The 21275-nt window shown below is 39.0% G+C and overlaps 1 long non-coding RNA gene across 1 annotated transcript in view; it reads left to right on the top strand.

Moving 5' to 3' along the window:
- The first annotated feature begins 5219 nt into the window (after positions 1 to 5219).
- LOC136793922 (uncharacterized) overlaps positions 5220 to 21275 on the top strand; it is a 49166-nt gene continuing 33110 nt past the window's right edge. Inside the window, exon 1 of the long non-coding RNA XR_010840006.1 lies at positions 5220 to 5243. This is a non-coding gene — a long non-coding RNA (uncharacterized lncRNA). The remainder of the gene's footprint in view (positions 5244 to 21275) is intronic.

Here is a 21275-nt window from a genome sequence, read left to right as displayed (position 1 = left end):
TAATTATTGATATGTGTGTTCCTATTACCATTTACTTAATTGTTTCGGGCCGTTCTTGTAGGTCTTTTCCTTCTCTTGTGTTTCTTGCTTAGAGAAGTTGCTTTAGCATTTGTTGTAAAGCTGGTTTGGTGGTGCCGAACTCTCTCAGCTTTTGCTTGTCTGTAAAGGTTTTAATTTCTCCATCAAATCTGAATGAGATCCTTGCTGAGTAGACTAATCTTGGTCGTAGGTTTTTACCTTCATCACTTTAAATATGTCCTGCCACTCCCTTCTGGCTTGTAGAGTTTCCGCTGAAAGATCAGCTGTTCACCTTATGGGGATTCCCTTGTGTGTTATTTGTTGTTTTTCCCTTGCTGCTTTTAATATGTTTTCTTTGTATTTAATTTTTGACAGTTTGATTATTATGTGTTTTGGCCTGTTTATCCTTGGGTCTATCCTGTATGCGACTCTCTGTGCTTCCTGGACTTGATTATTTCCTTTCCAACATTAGAGAAGTTTTCAACTATAATCTCTTCAAATATTTTCTCAGTCCCTTTGTTTTTCTCTTCTTCTTCTGGGACCCCTATAATTCGAATGTTGGTGCGTTTATTTTTGTCCCTGAGTCTCTGAGACTGTCCTCAGTTCTTTTCATTCTTTTTTCTTTCTTCTGCTCTTAAGTAGTTATTTCCACTATTTTATCTTCCAGGTCACTTATCCATCCTTCTGCCTCAGTTATTCTGCTATTGATCCCATCTAGAGTATTTTTCATTTCATTTATTGTGTTGCTCATCGTTTCTTGCTTCGTCTTTATTTCTTCTAGGTCCTTGTTAACTGTTTCTTGCAATTTGTCTATTCTATTTCCAAGATTTTGAATCATCTTTACTCTCATTATTCTGAATTCTTTTTCAGGTAGACTGCCTATTTTCTCTTCATTTGTTAGGTCTGGTGTGTTTTTATCTTGCTCCTTCATCTGCTGTGTGTTTTTCTGTCTTCTCATTTTGCTTACCTTACTGTGTTTGGGGTCTCCTTTTTGCAGGCTGCAGGTTCGTAGTTCCTGCTGTTTTGGGTGGCTGTCCCCAGTGGTTGAGGTTGGTTCAGTGGGTTGAGCAGGTTTCCTTGTTTGGGGGACTAGTGCCTCTGTTCTGGTGGATGAGGCTGGATCTTGTCTTTCTGGTGGGCAGGTCCACGTCTGGTGGTGTGTATGGGAATTTGGTAGCCTTATTATGATTTTAGGCAGCCTCTCTGCTAATTTTAGGGGCTGTAGACCTGTCTTGCCTTTGTTGGGCATAGGGTGTCCAGCACTGTTCCTTGCTGGTCCCTGAGTGAAGCTGGGTCTTTGTGTTGAGATGGAGATCTCTGGGAGATTTTCGCCATTTGATATTATGTGGAGCTGGGAAGTCTCTTGTGGACCAGTGTCCTGAGGTTGGTTCTCCCACCTCAGAGACACAGCCTTGACACCTGGCTGGAGTGTCAAGAGCCTTTAATCCACACGGCTCAAAATAAAAGGGAGAAAAAAATAGAAAGGAAAGAAATGAAGGAAGGAGGAAGGGAGGGAGGGAAGGAAGGAAGAAAGGAAGGAAGGAAGAAAGGAAGGAAGGAGGGAAGTAGGAAAGAAAGGAGGGAAGAAAGGAAGAAAGAAAGGGAGAAGACAAAATAAAGTATGATAAAATATAGTTATTAAAATAAAAAATAATTATTAAGAAGAAAAATTTCTATTAAAGAAAAAAAAAAACAACCAAAAAAAAAAAAAAAAAGGGTCAGTTTAACCCTAGGACAAATGGTGAAAATAAAGCTAAACAGACAAAATCTCACATAGCAGCACACACATACACACTCACAAAAAGAAAAAAGGGGAAAATAATAGTATATCTTGCTCCCAAAGTCCACCTCCTCAACTTGGGGTATTTCGCTGTCTATTCAGGTTTTCCACAGATGCAGGGCACTTCAAGTTGACTGTGGAGCTTTAACCCGCTGCTTCTGAGGCTGCAGGGAGAGACCTCCGCCTCGCTTTGTTCGCACAGCTCCTGGGGTTCAGCTTTGGACTTGGCCCCGCCTCTGCGCATAGGTTGTCCGAGGGCGTCTGCCCTTCGCTCAGACAGGACGGGATTAAAGGAGCAGTTGAATCGTGGTGTTTGGTTAACTCAGGCGGGGGGAGGGAGGGGCACGGATGCGGTGTGAGCCTGCGACGTCAGAGGCCGTCGTGACGCTGCACCGGCCCGGGACGCACCGCGCGTTTTCCCGGGGAAGCTGTCCCTGGATCCCGGGACCCCAGCAGTGGCGGGCTGCACAGGCTCCCGGGAGGGGCGGTGTGGAAAGTGACCTGTGCTCGCACACAGGCCTCTTGGTGGCGGCAGTAGCAACTCTAGCGTCCCACACCCGTCTCTGTTGTCCGTGCCGACAGCCGCGGCTTGCGCCCGTTTCTGAAGCTCCTTTAAGCGGTGCACTTAAACCCCTCTCCTCGCGCACCAGGAAGCAAAGAGGGAAGAAATGGTTTCTTGCCTCTTCGGCAGCTCCAGACTTCAACTGGACTCCCTCCCGGCTAGCCGTGGTGCACTAACCCCTTCAGGCTGTTTTCACTCTGCCAACTTCAGACCTTTCCCTGGGATCCGACTGAAGCCCGAGGTTCATCTCCCAGCCCCGCCCGCCCCGGCGGGTGAGCAGACAAGCCTCTCGGCCTGGTGAGTGCTGGTCGGCACAGATCCTCTGCGGAATCTCCCCGCTTTGCCCTCTGCACCCTGTTGCTGTGCTCTCCTCCGCGGCTCCGAAGCTTCCCCCTCCGCCACCCGCAGTCTCCGCCCGCGAAGGGGCTTCTAGTGTGTGAGAACCTTTCCTCCTTCACGGCTCCCTCCCACTGGTGCAGGTCCAGTCCCTATTCTTTGTCTCTGTTTATTCTTTTCTCTTTTGCCCTACCCAGGTACGTGGGGAGTTTCTTGCTTTTTGGGAGGTCTGAGGTCTTCTGCCAGCGTTCGGTGGGTGTTGTATAGGAGAAGTTCCACGTGTAGATGTATTTCTGATGTATCTGTGAGGAGGAAGGTGATCCCCGCGTCTTACTCTTCCGCCATCTTCTCGCTCCCCCCGAGATTTTCTTTTATGGACTTAGCATATGGTTATTTTGGTAATTTTTCCAAATGCATTTTAAAAAATGTTAATTTTGTTATAATTATATATATATGATTTATAATATATATAATACACATATAATTTCCATATTTTATATATGTATATATGTCATAATTGTAAGAAAAATTGTTGACTATGTACCAAACTTGGCCTTTTTCCTCCTTCATTAATCTGTATAAGGGACCACCTTTGCAACTATATGCATGACCTGCGGGAAATGTTCTAAGCAATAGTTGTGGATGAGATAGGGATCTGGGCCACTGATTCAAATAGCTTAATTGTGACCATGGTGATGGGCATAAGGCTACACATGGCTCAACAACATGAACTTCCCTTTACCAAGGCTGACCTTGTTAATATTATTAAAGCAGCTATTCTAGAAAAGCAGAGATCAACATTGAACCTTGACATGGCACCATTCACTTGGGAGTCTAGCACCTCCACTGGGACTTCATCAAGCTTGTTTCATCATAGAGGGGATTAAAATTCCTCCTCATGTGGATGGACACAGATTCTTTATATGGATTTGTCTCCCCTGTTTGACTTGACTGCTTCTGCCAACACGATCTATCATCATGGTATCCGCCATACCAATATTGACAAGGAGCTCATTTTACAACAAAGTGATTGAGCAATTAGCTGCTCGTCTACTTAAAATGTGGCTTACTGAAGATTCTGGTATGTTGCCAGTTGGGAGAAAAACCCCTTAAAGATGGGGATGCATCTTACAGGATAGAGTGTATGCTTTGAATCAGAGACCATCATATAGCCATATCTCACCCATAGCCAGAATACATGTGTCCAGAAATCAAGGAGTCAAAATAGAAGTGCCTCCTCTTACTATTAAGCTCAATTACTCACAGAATTTTTGCTTCCCATTCTGGAAAAATTGAACTCTGATGGCTTGGAGTTCTTAATCTCCAAAGTAGTAATACTTTAACAAGGAGGCATAGCATTGGTTCCATTGAATTGGAAGATGAGACTGCCACTTGGGCTTTTGTGTTTCTTATGCCACTAAACCAACAGGCAGAAACAGGGTTTATTCTATAGGCTCAGGTGATTGATCCCAGCTATCAAGGGAAATTTGATTATTTCTATATAATGAGAGTATCAGGGACTATTTCTGAAACTCAGGGAATTCTATGAGGCAACTCTTAGTACTTCCATAGCCTAAAGTTAATAGAAAATTACAGTAAAAAAAAAAAAAAAAAAGAACAACTGAGGACTCAGTGGCTTTGGGTCTCTCTATCACATAAAAGAACTGAGGTTCTGACTGAGTAGAGAAACATCAAGTGGGTAACAGAGGAAGCCATAGATATCAATTACAGCCTGTGACTAAATACAAAAATAAAGATTGTAGTAGTTTAGCATACTTTCTCTTTGCTCACTATATGTTTGTATTTATTTGACTATACTAACCACTTTATTCATCTCTTTTCTTCTTCCTTTTTTTAATATAGAAGTTGTTGGAGATTTTGTCTTTTAGTAACACAATATTCAGTGGGATTGAAATGAATTTGATGCATGATTAGTATAAACAGAACAGTGATTGTTGGGATTGTGAATTTCCTCATTTGGGAGAAATAGTGAGAACTTCTTCATTTATTAGAAGGATAATTGTTTCTTATTTTGGAATTATAAAGCTATTTTATTGATGTAAAGAAGTTCAAAATTAGGCAGAAATGTACACACACAAGCTGAGTATCAAAATAAGTGTACAGTGTCATTTATCAATTTATTGATTCTCAACTCCAGATATACCTTACATTGCTTTCTCTGAAAAAAAAAAAAAATGGAGCAATAAATACTTCTACTTTGCTAGCTGGCATGGTGTTAAGTTTTGTCAAAAGAGGGCACCAAGGGACAATGATGTGTTCTTTCTCTGTTCTAAGAGTAGAGGCTGCTCTTTATATCTGCTACTCTTGTATTCTTTAGGCTTCTCTTTTCCTCTTACTAGCCAATCCCCCATTACTTCATTATCTCTTGCTGATAATACTTGTGATGCGTTAAATAATGGCCCCCCAAGATAGCCACATTCTAATTGCTGCAATCTGTGAATATGTGACCTTATACGTCAGATGTGACTCAACATATGTGATTTAGTTAAGAATATTGAGAAGGAGAGATCACCCTGGATTATTCAGGTGAGTCCTAAATGTAATCACAAGTATCCTTATTAGAGATAGGCGAAAAGATATTTGACTACAGAAGAATATAAGACAATGTGACAAGGAAAACAGACATTGGAGTGATGCAGTCACAAATCAAGGAATCCTGACAGCCTCCAGAAGCTAAAATAGGCAAGGAATGAGCTTGCCATTGAGCCTCCAGAAGTCCTGCCAACAACTTGGCTTTAGCCCAGTGACATTGAATTCTGGCTTCCAGAACTTTAAGATAACACATTTCTGATACGTTACAGAAGCAATAGGAAGCTAATATAATATGTTATGTTAAACTTTTCTATTCAAATTACTGTGTGGTTCCTGTCACCTGATAGGACCTTGACTGATACAGTCCTGCATGAATATGAAGTGTTTCTAATCTTTTAGTTTTCTTGATGGGGATGGAAAATAATGCAATTTACAGAGCAGTGGCTGCATATTGTATATTGGAGTTGTTCATCTGATCTTCAAAGACACTATATCTGGCATGGAAGCTCCAGTTAGAGATACTTCTAAATTAATTGTGTGTTATAAACTTCATATGGCAGGATCCATTTGGTGTTAGCAGGTTTTGGACTGGAGAATTAAATGGGGTTATGATGGTACTACCATACCTCCATTCCTTAAAGTGGTCACTGTTTTCTGCCATACCACTGTGATATCACATTTTACTTGACTTATTCTCTTGGTCAGAATGAGGATCAAAATCAGAAACTTCCATTTGACTTTCTCCACTACAATAGCTTTTATCTCACATGCCAAGGACTAGTTTTTACCAACTAACAAAATGTACATTCTAATTTCACATTTTCAGAACAGGAAAATGACCACTGTGTGAGTCTATGAACTGTGCCAAGGGTCCAATTATCTCTTCGTCTACATATCATATACTCTCACTCTACTGGGGAGATGATGCTTCATATCCCTGGGAATTAATGCCAACTTGAATCCTGTCTCCAATAATTCTTAGAATGTCAGGATATTTCCATTTTTCCAGATATAATTACCCAAATAAATGGCCTTAAAGAATTGATAGTATCATAACCATATAGAAGGGCTTCAGTCAAAGGTTTACAGGTCCATAAAATGTCTAAACCACAGAAATGAGTTATGAGATAACTTTAATAGTGTGATTTTCCTCAAGTGGCTGATCACACATTCTTGATTTCTTTATATTTTGTAAATTAAATAATAACATTGTCGGCTGCCAATCTATTCTTTTCCTAAATTCATAATTTCTATTACCATTTCCCTAATATTCTGTCGGTCATTCTCCTCTGGCTGCCACTTTGAACTTGAAACCCATTATAATAATTGCTTCTTTATACCTCCTGATGATTAAGTACCATGTTTTGACCTCTATTATTTCAGTATCCCATTACCCCAATTGCTAAAAGAGAGCTCAGTTGTGTAATAGCACATCTGATCATCAGCCCTGGCCTAAATAGAGCAGTTACTACTGAGATTTTCCTGGTGCCCCTTCACTAGCATATTCCTTATCTCTCTGATAAATAGAGTCCTTTGTGTCCTTCTGTGGATATTTTCCTGTTGTGGTTTCCAGCTTTAATTAATATATTCATACTAATACGACTGATTATCTAACCTTTTCTATCTCTTTCTCTAGTTCTCTGCTATTATAATTCTGGGGTTTCTCTATCTTTTAATGTGGGCTATCTTTCTTGCTCCAGTTCTTCAATGTCCACCTCCTTCTTCCTCTTCTTCATTTAGTGTGAACCATTACAGGATTCTCCAGAGAAACAGAACCAATAGATGTTTGTTTGTTTATTTTAAGGAATTGGCTCACACTAATATGGAGGTTGAGAAGTCTCAAGATCTCTGTAGTCAACAAGCTGGAGACCTAGGAGAGCTGATGGTATAGTTTTAGTTTGAGTCCAAAGGACTTAGAAGCAGAAGAGCTGATGGTGTAAGTTCCAGCCTGAATCCAAAGGCAAGAGATTGTCCAAGCTTGAAGACAGTAAGACAGTGAGAGAGAATGAATTCTTCCTTCCTCAACATTTTTGTTCTATTCAGGCCTTCAATGGATGAGACCCATCTACATTGGTCAGGGACAATCTGCTTTACTCAGTCTACTATTTCAAATGTTAATCTCATCCAGAAACACCCTCACAGAGACATCCATGATGTTTAACCAAAAACTGGATACCTAATAGCCCGGTCAAGTTGACACATAAGATTAAACATCATAATACTGTTTTCTGAGAATGTTGCTAAGATATTAAATCATATTCACAGCGGAGTATGTCCATGCTGATAAATATTCTCTGATCCAACTTTACATTTTATCACTCTCAACATCTTAGTCCTATGCATACACTCTTTGATACTGCCAGAATATGTTGGCTAGTCCAGCAGGTACTTCAAAGGTTGTAATTCCTTGCTTCCTTTACCAACCAGAGATCTTCCATAATTGTATTATGTTGTGACTTGGCTTAATTAAGCATTTGGGAGGAATGTAGACTAGGTTCTTAGGTGAATGCACATGGGTTCACAAAGATGAAGCTACTGTATTATCTTCAAACATGGAGAGCTTGCCCATAAAAAGAAGTGAGAGATATTTGTTCAGACTCAGAGAGTTCAGAGAGAGCTGGGGTTTCAAAGTTATTACATGCATTGACCCATAGTTCTGTATCCCATGTCTCAGGATCCCAGTCTATCCAATCCAGGCCAGCCTTTGCTCTAGGGTATTTCCCAGATTGAGACTACAAACTTGCATGGTTCTCTAGTACCTTAATAATTAAGTCTTGAGCCAGGTTCTTAGCTTCTTCTGTCCTCTAACTGTAGGAGAAAAGAGGGCTTTTAAAAGGTACTTCTAAGGAGAGCAGTTAACTTTCACACTTCTTAAATTGGTGAGTAATCACCCTCAGCCTTTCATTGGCTTCCTCCAATGCATTGTTACAATCAGCATCAGCCACCTAATTCAAAAGTACTTATATTTACTTTCCAACTACCTCAAAAATGCTGAGATAAAGCTTTACGGGTGCATTTCATCCATCAGTATCTAACCTTAGTCCACTTCCAGTGAAAGTTTTAACAATTGTATCACTACAACTTTCTTGTTTCTATCAGTACTCTAACAACACCAGTTATGCGGTCCTTGTTGAGAGCTGACCAACAAGTGATCCTGTTCTGAAATCTAAAATAAGTTGGTAATAGGTTAGAACTCCTGGGAAAGAGGTTCTGAGATAAAACTGAGCAGATGGTATATTGGGAAATACTCTTAAATACAACAGCAAGAGACTGAAAGAAACAGGATTCATCAGAGGTAGATATTGAACTGGGAAGCAATTGCAACATTGGCCTTATTCAATCTCATGGAGAATGCTGCAGCTGGAATATCACCAGAGTTGTATCTGACTTGAGATAATGGAGTTAGGTCTTTGTATACTCCATATTATCCAGTCATTGGTTATAGGATTCCCCTGGAAAAAGGATACTTCATTAAAAAGAATACTAAAATTAAACATGAAAAGTGCTCAACTTTATTAGTCATAGGGTAAATGCAATTAAACTTGCAAGATACCAGCACACACCAGAATGCCTAAAATTAAAAAGGCTGACATGCCAAAGGTTGTCAAGGATGTGAAGGAATTAAGAAATCTTATACACTGCAGATGTGAGAGTAAATTTGTATAACTACTTTGAAATATTATTTGGCAATATCTACCAAGTTGAATGAATGCATACTGAATGACTCAACAGTTCTAGTCTAAGATATATACCCAATAGAACTTTTCTCGTATATTTAAGGAAAGACATATTAATAGAATGTACCCAGCTACACTATTTATAATGGCACCAAACTTCAAAGTACCCTAAAACCATTCATCATTTGAATAGATAAATAGATACTGGTACATTGATAGGAATGAATAACCAGTTTAGATAAATGAGAATCAATGATCTAAAAACATGCGCAACAATATAGATGATTCTCACAAATATTATGTTGAACAAAATAAGACAGACAAATATATGCATGATGTATAATTCCATTTACATGAAGTATTAATAAATCTATGCTGTTAGAATGTAGAAAGAGAAATATGAGTGCCTTTTAATGATGAGAAAAGATATATAACCTCAATAGTAATAGTACAAGTAAAAGTTACAATGCCATTATATTTCACCTATAAACTTGGTAAAAATCCCAAAGTTTGATAATGCCTCGCCTTATACAGGAAATGTCTTGCTGAAAAAATATAAATTGGTAACAACCTTAAAGAGGAAGATTTGTCCATGATATATAAAAATGTTTTTTTCTGTTAGCACACATGTCACCTATCAAGCTCATTAAATGCAGATTCCTGAGTCCCACCTATGGATATATGGATTCAGTAGATCTTGGGTGGAGAGTAATAATTTTCATTTCTAACAACTTTCCAGATATTATTAATGTTGTTTCTTTGCAAATTATGCTGTAAATAATACTGCCTCAGACTCAGTTTCACTTATAAGAATTTATCCTATAGATTATGTCCTTGTGAATGAGATTTATACCAGGGAAAAAATTACCAATGTTGAAAAAATCATACCCTTTGTTTAACTTGGAAATAAATTCACAATCACAAAGTTTGAAAAAAATTAAAAATTTAAGAAAGACTGTACTGAAAAATTCTCTCATACTGATCTCTACAAACTATTCAGCCCCTAATCCCTCCACCTCCCCTCACTCACCTCAGCAAAGCAAGTAACCACTGTTACTTCTTCTGTCACATACATTTTTTAAAATGAAAGCAAATATGAGTATGTTTTCTTCTAACCCCTTTTATTAAGTAAATTCATGACTACCATAGAGAGTGTTTACTTGGTTTATTTTAAACCTTGTGAGTGTTTTTGTATTTCCTATTAAAAAATAAACCTATATGAAGGAGTAATTATTATCACTTTTATAATTATTCCCTGACACTTCAAAACGTACCACAAATTAGTCAAAGTCCGCATACATGCTATTTTACTCAGATGCCAGATATTATTTGTTGCTATTCGGTATCATATACTACTGGAAAATAAATCTTAGAATTTTATAGTGCAGATCTGGCTTCTAATAGGATTCTATTTCATTCTAATCAATGAAAGGTATACACAAAAGATTTAGAAATGGAAGAAATCATTATTCTGCCAAGCAACTAAGGCAAGGACGTGTATTTCAGCAAATGGCCTTTGAGAGATTGTACTTAGAATCCTAAGGGGTCTACCAAGACCTCTTTGGCCTTACAGACAACTGAGACAAGTGAAAACTTCATGCAAACATTGTTCTGCCATTCCCTGCAAAATTCTTGAATTAAGCTTCTACAGTTTTCTAAAAGTTATTAAGTTATCATGTCCCTATATTAAACCACTAAGTCTAAGTAGCTAAGTAGTATACTTACTCTAAGGGACTTCCGTTTCTTGACTGAGCCCTGAATGACACCTGTAGATACTCAGATCCTGGTTTTGTTCTATAAGATTAAAAAGAAGTTTAAATTTCCATTTTCTCCATCATTTGTCTCCTAGTGTTATATCATTCCTCTAATATAGCATAGTTCATGTGTGTGTGAAAAGGGGGTCAAATGTAGAATGAAATCTTGCATTGTCAAAAGTCATGCAAGAATAACTCAAAAAGCTAAAGGATTTTTTTCCTCTATGATCTCACTACTCTTTCAGGATAAAAGTGAGAGCATTTTTGTACTAGGTATTGTCAAGCTTTGGACTTGTCACATTATTCAAATCAGACAATAAGAATGACTAATGGATTTCATGGAAGAACAGAACTTTAAGAAAGATAATTTTTTAACCACTCTATCCATTCTAATAGATTAAACAATAGCCTCATCACATGTGATAGCAGTAAGCTTTTCTAGGGAACTGAGATAAACGTAGTGACTGGAGAAACAACAAATTATTATCCTGAAATAAAAAGGCTATTGATTATACCATTTATGATTTATGCTACACCTGAGCTTATCTACATGAGTAAGATAAACTTGGATTAAAACGGCATTGGATACTCATTTCTAAAAACATTATGGTCTTATTTCTATCTTACTGAAAATATACAGTTCTATGTCCAGGAGTCTTATAGAGGACAATGGGAACACGATCCATGGTAATTAAATAATACTGCCAGACAGATGAAATTTCAACTAACACAAATCAGATAAGTATAAATAACCATTACAAATGAATAGTAATAAAAGGGAAATTTTCAAATTTATATTCACCTAGTTAGTTTAAACCCTAAGCTTTACCTGAGTTCATATTACCTGAGTCCTTCAGAACATCAGAGTCACCATTTCATTAATATTTAAGGATAGTATCTTAGGCCTTTTTAGAACAAGCTGTTAGTGACAGTGAGCCACTCTTCACCTTGAATACACAGGTTCTCAGAAAACGGTTTCTCCCAGACCTATTCTTCTCCGTGTACTATTTCTACAGAGTTCTACATCTCTGTTTTAGTCTCAGTTCTTATAAATGCATCGTCATCCCAAGGAATTTTATCTTTTTTCTCCTTCTCCATCTTTATTTAATTAATAAATTCATGTTTGTTATTCTTGTTTGGAGAAACTCCAGAGGATTAAATCACTGCTCAGTACAGGCTTCAACTTAAAACTGAATATTATATATCCATGTCTTAAATATCCTCATCATGAAGACCTTCCAACTGGCTGTGTATGTCTTACACTTCTGCATCAGTCTGTCACTATCTTCTTTGTCTCTTACTGAATTTCTATTTATTCCCACCTCACACTCCCCAACACCTACCTCAAATACCTCACAAGATCCTTCCCTTTTCCTCTCTCGTACATTTTATTGAACTTTCATTAATTTCATGTATAAAATGTTTTCAGTTTCTTCCCTAGGCCCCAAACTATTTTTTGGCCTACCCAAACATTGCAAAACCATTAAGATGGTCTCCTAAACAGAGGAAAACCTATTTAAGATCTTTTTCATTACGCATTATGAAATTCTAATTTCTAGCCCTTTATTTACTCTATCCTCAAATGAACTATAAGGCAGGACCTCATCCACTCATTCACCAGAGTAAATTCCTAAGCTATGTGGAAATTTTATTTTTTGCCTTGTGGAATGTAGGATTGATCCTAAGCAAGGTTATTTAGGGTAATCAATTCTATTCCAAAAGTCATCAAATGCTAACTTATCACAAATGTCTTCATTATTTTTCTTTGTAAGTTCAAAATTCTTATCATAATTATTTTTCTCCTGATGGCACTCTATAAAATACAAAATGTTCTCTATGAGAGTTTATACTTAAACCACTATCACTTTCTAAATTAAAGCATTCCAAGACCCACCCAAGAAGCAAAGAGAAATGAAGGGGATACTGCATTACTTTAAAATACATTGACTCTATTTATATATACATATGCAGATCATTTAGGAAGAAAGCATGATTGCAATTGCACACAACCTGGCCAGTCACCTAAATGAATGTTAACCAAAGTATATTTCATCTGAGGATGGCAAGAAAAATAATAAGCCCAAAGCAAAATATATCCATCTAGGACTCCTGCTAATTTCTACTACTTAGGAACAGACAATTCAGATTTCACAATCTTGCAAGGGTCACAATCATCAGATTTTACATGAACTTTAAATATTAGACCATATGCCAAACCACACAAAGAGAAAACTTTTTCCTTTCTGCTCTTATCTTTATCTTACATGTAAGACTATGAGAGTAGCCAAGACACTTCAGCACCTTAATATGTTTTCTAAAATGTTCTCTATTGCTATGACCTGTGTTACTATGATCCTTCAGTATGTATATGTGATTTTTAAAAGAATAGTTGGGATTTTAATTAATTAATTAATTAATCAATTAGGAGGGTATTGGAAAGATTTCCTCTAATTATAGTCATGAAGATTATATTTGTCGCTTATTTGGCTTTTTTTGTTCAAACGTTTTAGAAGACATGAAACTATTTTCAAGAAATAAAGATTGGAAAAAAGTTAAAAAAAAAAAAAGAAGCATGCTTAAATATAAGTAATGGTCCTGGGCAGCCTCTTTTAAGCAATTTTAGTAAATTTTAATAGGAGATCATTTTCAACTGCAATTTGCCTCATTAGTACCAAAGTATTCAAATGTTTAGATATAACCATTTATCTTTGCTTGTATCATTATTATTGTCAGCATCTCTTGGATTTTTACTTTTATTGAATTTTTATTTCTATAGTTCTATTTTTCACGTTTTTCTCCCTTCGTATCTCCATTTTCTAAAGATCTATTTTGCCTCTTTCTTATAAATTTTTCTTTAGGTCTATAAAAATATTCAGCCTTTGTTTCTTTTTGAGTTACTTTTAAGTGTATTGCTTCCCACTTGAGATCACTTTCTTTTCTTCCATTTAAAAGAATCATTATCAACATTTTTCTGTTTCTTTCTAATATATATATATATATTTTAAACATCTTTGAGTATAACTGTTTTACAATAGTGTGTTAGTTTCGCCTTTACGACAAAGTGAATCTGTTATACATATACATTTGTTCCCATATCTCTTCCCTCTTGCATCACCCTCCCTCCCACCCTCCCTATCCCACCCCTCTAGGTGGTCACAAAGCACAGAGGTGATCTCCCTGTGCTATGCGGCAGCTTCCCACTAGCTATCTAATTTACATTTGATAGTGTATATATGTCCTTGCTACTCTCTCACTTCGTCACAGCTTACCCATCCCCCTCCCCATATCCTCAAGTCCATGCTCTAGTAGGTCTGTTTTTGTTCCCATTTTACCACTAATCTCTTCATGACATTTTTTTTTCTTAGATTCCATATATATGTGTTAGCATACGGTATTTGTTTTCCTCCTTCTGACTTACTTCACTCTGTATGACAGACTCCAGGTCTATCCACCTCATTACAAATAACTCAGTTTCATTTCTTTTTATGGTTGAATAATATTCCATTGTATATATGTGCCACATCTTCTTTATACGTTCATCTGTTGATGGAGACTTAGATTGCTTCCATGTCCTGGCTATCGTAAATAGAGCTGCAATAAACATTTAGGTACATGACTCCTTTTGAATTATGGTTTTCTCAGGGTATATGCTTAGTAGTGGGATTGCGGGGTCGTATGGTAGTTCTATTTGTAGTTTTTTAAGGAACCTCCATACTGTTCTCCATAGTGGCTGTATCATTTTACATTCCCACCAGCAGTGCAAGAGTGTTCCCTTATCTCCACACCCTCTCCAGCATTTATTGTTCCTAGAGTTTTTGATGATGGCCAATCTGACCGGTGTGAGATGATATCTCATTGTAGTTTTGATTTGCATTTCTCTAATGATTAATGATGTTGAGCATTCTTTCATGTGTTTGTTGGCAATCTGTATATCTTCTTTGGAGAAATGTCTATTTAGTTCTTCTGCCCATTTTTGGATTGGGTTGTTTTTTTTTTTGTTATTGAGCTGCATGAGTTGCTTATAAATTTTGGATATTAATCCTTTGTCAGTTGCTTCATTTGCAAATATTTTCTCCCATTCTGAGGGTTGTCTTTTGGTCTTGTTTATGGTATCCTTTGCTGTGCAAATGCTTTTAAGTTTCATTAGATCCCATTTGTTTATTTTCGTTTTTATTTCCATTTCTCTAGGAGATGGATCAAAAAGGATCTTGCTGTGACTTATGTCATAGAGTGTTCTGCCTATGTGTTCCTCTAAGAGTTGATAGTGTCTGGCCTTACATTTAGGTCTTTAACCCATTTTGAGTTTATTTTTGTGTGTGGTGTTAGGGAGTGTTCTAACTTCATACTTTTACATGTAGCTGTCCAGTTTTCCCTGCACCACTTATTGAAGAGGTTGTCTTTTCTCCACTGTATATCCTTCCCTCCTTTATCAAAGATAAGGTGACCATATGTGTGTGGGTTTATCTCTGGGCTTTCTATCCTGTTCCATTGATCTATATTTCTGTTTTTGTGCCAGTACCATACTGTCTTGATTAATGTGGCCTTGTAGTATAGTCTGAAGTCAGGGAGCCTGATTCCTCCAGCTCCATTTTTCGTTCTCAAGATTGCTTTGTCTATTCGGGGTCTTTTGTGTTTCCATACAAATTGTGAAATCTTTTGTTCTCGTTCTGTAAAAAATGCCAGTGGTAATTTGATAGGGATTGCATTGAATCTGTAGATTGCTTTGGGTAGTAGAGTCATTTTCACAATGTTGATTCTTCCAATCCAAGAACATGGTATATTTCTCCACCTATTTGTATCATCTTTAATTTCTTTCATCAGTGTCTTATAGTTTTCTTCATACAAGTCTTTTGTCTCCTAGGTAGGTTTATTCCTAGATATTTTATTCTTTTTGTTGCAATGGTAAATGGGGGTGTTTTCTTAATTTCACTCTCAGATTTTTCATCATTAGTGTATAAGAATGCCAGAGATTTCAGTGCATTCATTTTGTATCCTGCTACTTTACCAAATTCATTGATTAGCTCTAGTAGTTTTCTGGTAGCATCCTTAGGATTCTCTATGTATAGTATCATGTCATCTGCAAACAGTGACAGCTTTACTTCTTCTTTTCCTATTTGGATTCCTTTTATTTCTTTTTTTTCTCTGATTGCTGTGGCTAGAACTTCCAAAACTAGGTTGAATAAGAGTGGTGAGAGTGGGCAACCTTGTCTTGTTCCTGATCTTAGTGGAAATGGTTTCAGTTTTTCACCATTGAGAACAATGCTGGCTGTGGGTTTGTCATGTATGGCCTTTATTATGTTGAGGAAAGTTCCCTCTATGCCTACTTTCTGCAGGATTTTTATCATAAATGGGTGTTGAATTTTGTCAAAAGCTTTCTCTGCATCTATTGAGATAATCATATGGTTTTTCTCCTTCAGTTTTTTGATATGGTGTATCACGTTGATTGATTTGCATATATTGAAGAATCCTTGCATTCCTGAAATAAACCCCACTTGATCATGGTGTATGATCCTTTTAATGTGCTGCTGGATTCTTTTTGCTAGTATTTTGTTGAGGATTTTTGCATCTATGTTCATCAGTGATATTGGCCTGTAGTTTTCTTTCTTTGTGACGTCTTTGTCTGGTTTTGGTATCAGGGTGATGGTGGCCTCATAGAATGAGTTTGGGAGTGTTCCTCCCTCTGCTATCTTTTGGAAGAGTTTGAGAAGGATAGATGTTAGCTCTTCTCTAAATGTTTGATAGAATTCGCCTGTGAAGCCATCTGGTCCTGGGCTTTTGTTTGTTGGAAGATTTTTTTTTTTTTTGGTTTGTTTTGTTTTTGTGGTATGCAGGCCTCTCACTGTTGTGGCCTCTCCCGTTGCGGAGCACAGGCTCTGGACACACAGGCTCAGCGGCCAGGCTCACGGGCCCAGCCACTCTGCGGCATGTGGGATCTTTCCAGACCGGGGCACGAACCCGTGTCCCCTGCATCGGCAGGTGGATTCTCAACCACTGAACCACCAGGAAGCCCTGGAAGATTTTTAATCACAGTTTCAGTTTCAGTGCTTGTGATTGGTCTGTTCATATTTTCTATTGCTTCCTGGTTTAGTCTAGGCAGATTGTGCATTTCTAAGAATTTGTCCATGTCTTCCAGGTTGTCCATTTTATTGGCATAGAGTTGCTTGTAGTAATCTCTAATAATCTTTTGTATTTCTGCAGTGTCAGTTGTTACATCTCCTTTTTCATTTATAATTCTATTGATTTGAGTCTTCTCCCTTTTTTTCTTGATGAGTCTGGCTAGTGGTTTATCAATTTTATTTATCTTCTCAAAGAACCAGCATTTACTTTTATTGATCTTTGCTATTGTTTCTTTCATTTCTTTTTCATTTATTTCTGATCTGATCTTTATGATTTCTTTCCTTCTGCTAAATTTGGGGTTTTTTGTTCTTTCTTCTCTAACTTCTTTAGGTGCAAAGTTAGGTTGTTTATTCGAGATGTTTCCTGTTTCTTAAGGTATGATTGTATTGCTATAAACTTCCCTCTTAGAACTGCTTTTGCTGTATCCCATAGGTTTTGGGTTGTCCTGTCTCCATTATCATTTGTTTCTAAGTACTTTTTGATTTCCCCTTTGATTTCTTCAGTGATCACTTCGTTATTAAGTCATGTATTGTTTAGCCTCCATGTGTTTGTATTTTTTACAGATCTTTTCCTGTAATTGATATCTAGTCTCATAACATTGTGGTTGGAAAAGATACTTGATATGATTTCAATTTCCTTAAATTTGCCAAGGCTAGGTTTGTGACCCAAGATATGATCTATCTACCAAGATATGATCTATCCTGGAGAATGCTCCATGAGCACTTGAGAAAAACATGTATTCTGTTCTTTTGGGGTGGAATGTCCTATAAATATCAAGTAAGTCCATCTTGTGTAATGTATCATTTAAAGCCTGTGTTTCCTTATTTATTTTCATTTTAGATGATCTGTCCATTGGTGAAAGTGGGGTGTGAAAGTCCCCTACTATGATTGTGTTACTGTCGATTTCCCCTTTTATGGCTGTTAGTATTTGCCTTATGTATTGAGGTGCTCCTATGTTGGGTGCATCAATATTTACAATTGTTATATCTTCTTCATGGATTGATCCCTTGATCATTATGTAGTGTCCTTCTTTGTCTCTTGTAATAGTTTTTATTTTAAAGTCTGTTTTGTCTGATATGAGAATTTTTACTCCAGCTTTCTTCTGATTTCCATTTGCATGGAATATATTTTTCCATCCCCTCACTTTTAGTCTGTAAGTGTCCCTAGGTCTGAAGTGAGTCTCCTGTAGACAGCATATATATGGGTCTTGTTTTTGTATCCATTCAGCCAGTTTGTGTCTTTTGGTGGGAGCATTTAATCCATTTACATTTAAGGTAATTATTGATATGTGCATTCCTATTACCATTTACTTAATTGTTTCGGGTTGTTCTTGTAGGTCTTTTCCTTCTCTTGTGTTTCTTGCCTAGAGAAGTTCCTTTAGCATTTGTTGTAAAGCTGGTTTGGTGGTGCCGAACTCTCTCAGCTTTTGCTTGTTTGTAAAGGTTTTAATTTCTCCATCCAATCTGAATGAGATCCTTGCTGGGTAGAGTAATCTTGGTCGTAGGTTTTTTTCCTTCATCACTTTAAATATGTCCTGACACTCCCTTCTGGCTTGTAGAGTTTCTGCTGAAAGATCAGATGTTCACCGTATGGGGATTCCCTTGTGTGTTATTGGTTGTTTTTCCCTTGCTGCTTTTAATATGTTTTCTTTTTATTTAATTTTTGACAGGTTGATTGTTATGTGTCTTGGCGTGTTTATCCTTGGGTTTATCCTGTATGGGACTCTCTGTGCTTCCTGGACTTGATTGACTATTTCCTTTCCTATATTAGGGAAGTTTTCAACTATAATCTCTTCAAATATTTTCTCAGTCCCTTTCTTTTTCTCTTCTTCCTCTGGGACCCCTATGATTCGAATGTTGGTGCATTTAATGTTGTCCCAGAGGTCTCTGAGACTGTCCTCAGTTCTTTTCATTCTTTTTTCTTTCTTCTGCTCTGCAGTAGTTATTTCCACTATTTTATCTTCCAGGTCACTTATCCGTCCTTCTGCCTCAGTTATTTTGCTATTGATCCCATCTAGAGTATTTTTCATTTCATTTATTGTGTTGCTCATCATTGCTTCCTTCCTCTTTATTTCTACTAGATCCTTGTTAACTGTTTCTTGCAATTTGTCTATTCTATTTCCAAGATTTTGAATCATCTTTACTCTCATTATTCTGAATTCTTTTTCAGGTAGACTGCCTATTTTCTCTTCATTTGTTAGGTCTGGTGTGTTTTTATCTTGCTCCTTCATCTGCTGTGTGTTTTTCTGTCTCCTCATTTTGCTTATCTTACTGTGTTTGGGGTCTCCTTTTTGCAGGCTGCAGGTTCGTAGTTCCCGCTGTTTTTGGTGGCTGTCCCCAGTGGCTGAGGTTGGTTCAGTGTGTTGAGTAGGTTTCCTGGTTGGGGGGACTAGTGCCTCTGTTCTGGTGGATGAGGCTGGATCTTGTCTTTCTGGTGGGCAGGTCCACATCTGGTGGTGTGTTTGGGGACGTTGGTAGCATTATTATGATTTTAGGCAGCCTCTCTGCTAATGGATGGGGCTGTAGATCTGTCTTGCTCTTTGTTGGGCATAGGGTGTCCAGCACTGTTCATTGCTGGTCCTTGAGTGAAGCTGGGTCTTGGTGTTGAGATGGAGATCTCTGGGAGATTTTTGCCATTTGATATTACGTGGATCTGGGAGGTCTCTTGTGGACCAGTGTCCTGAGGTTGGTTCTCCCACCTCAGAGACACAGCCTTGACACCTGGCTGGAATGCCAAGAGCCTTTAATCTACACTGCTCAAAATAAAAGGGAGAAAAAAATAAAAAGGAAAGAAAGAAAGGAAGGAAGGAAGGAAGGAGGAAGGGAGGGAAGGAAGGGAGGGAGGAAGGAAGAAAGGAAGGAAAGAAGAAAGGAAGGAAGGAAGGAAGAAAGGAAGGAAGGAAGGAGGAGAGGAAGGGAGGAATGAAGGGAGGCAGAAAGGAAGGAAGGAAGGAAGGAAGGAAGGAGGAGAGGAAGGAAGGGAGGCAGGCAGGAAGGAAGGAAGGAAGGAAGGAGGAAAGTAGGGAAGAAAGGAGGGAAGAAAGGAAGAAAGAAAGGGAGAAGACAAAATAAAGTAGGGTAAAATATAGTTATTAAAATAAAAAATAATTATTAAGAAATAAAATTTCTATTAAAAAAAAAGGGTCAGTCTAACCCTAGGACAAATGGTGAACACAAAGCTATACAGACAAAATCTCACACAGCAGCACACACATACATACTCACAAAAAGAAAAAAGCAGAAAATAATAGTATATCTTGCTCCGAAAATCCACCTCCTCAACTTGGGATATTTCGCTGTCTATTCAGGTTTTTCACAGATGCAGGGCACTTCAGGTTGACTGTGGAGCTTTAATCCGCTGCTTTTGAGGCTGCTGGGAGAGACCTCCCCCTCTCCTCTTTGTTCGCACAGCTCCCGGGGTTTAGCTTTGGACTTGGCTCCGCCTCTGCGTGTATGTCGTCCGAGGGCGTCTGCCCTTCGCTCAGACAGGATGGGGTTAAAGGAGCAGCTGATTCGGGGGCTCTGGCACAGGGAGGGAGGGGCACGGATGCGGGGTGAGCCTGCGACGGGAGAGGCCGGCGTGACGCTGCACCGGCCCGAGGCGCACCGCGCGTTTTCCCGGGGAAGCTGTCCCTGGATCCCGGGACCCCTGCAGTGGCCGGCTGCACGGGCTCCCGGTAGGGGCGGTGTGGAGAGTGACCTGCGCTCTCACACAGGCCTCTTGGTGGCGGCAGCAGCAACCCTAGCGTCCCACACCCGTCTCTGTTGTCCGTGCCGACAGTCGCAGCTCATTCCTGTTTCTGGAGCTCCTTTACGCGGTGCCCTTAATCCCCTCTCCTCGCGCCCCAGGAAGCGAAGAGGCAAGAAAAAGTCTCTTGTCTTTTCAGTAGCTCCGCGCCCGTTTCTGGGGCTCCTTTAAGCGGCGCACTTAAACCCCTCTCCTCGCGCACCAGGAAGCAAAGAGGGAAGAAAAGGTCTCTTGCCTCTTCGGCAGCTCCAGACTTCAACCGGACTCCCTCCCGGCTAGCCATGGGGCACTAACCCCTTCAGGCTGTTTTCACTCTGCCAACTGCAGACCTTTCCCTGGGATCCGACTGAAGCCCGAGGTTCAGCTCCCAGCCCCGCCCGCCCCGGCGGGTGAGCAGACAAGCCTCTCGGCCTGGTAAGTGCTGATCGGCATCGATTCTCTGCGGAATCTCTCTGCTTTGCCCTTTGCACCCTGTTGCTGCGCTCTTCTCCACGGCTCCGAAGCTTCCCCCTCCACTACCCGCATCTCCGCCCGCGAAGGAGCTTCTAGTGTGTGAGAACCTTTCCTCCTTCACGGCTCCCTCCCACTGGTGCAGGTCCCGTCCCTATTCTTTGTCTCTGTTTATTCTTTTCTCTTTTGCCCTACCCAGGTACGTGGGGAGTTTCTTGCTTTTTGGGAGGTCTGAGGTCTTCTGCCAGCGTTCGGTGGGTGTTGTATAGGAGAAGTTCCAC

The sequence above is a fragment of the Kogia breviceps genome, chromosome 3, assembly GCF_026419965.1.
Source record: "Kogia breviceps isolate mKogBre1 chromosome 3, mKogBre1 haplotype 1, whole genome shotgun sequence".
NCBI lineage: Eukaryota > Metazoa > Chordata > Mammalia > Artiodactyla > Physeteridae > Kogia > Kogia breviceps.
Note: the sequence above shows the minus strand (reverse complement) of the source record. Positions and strands in the feature narration are given on the sequence as shown.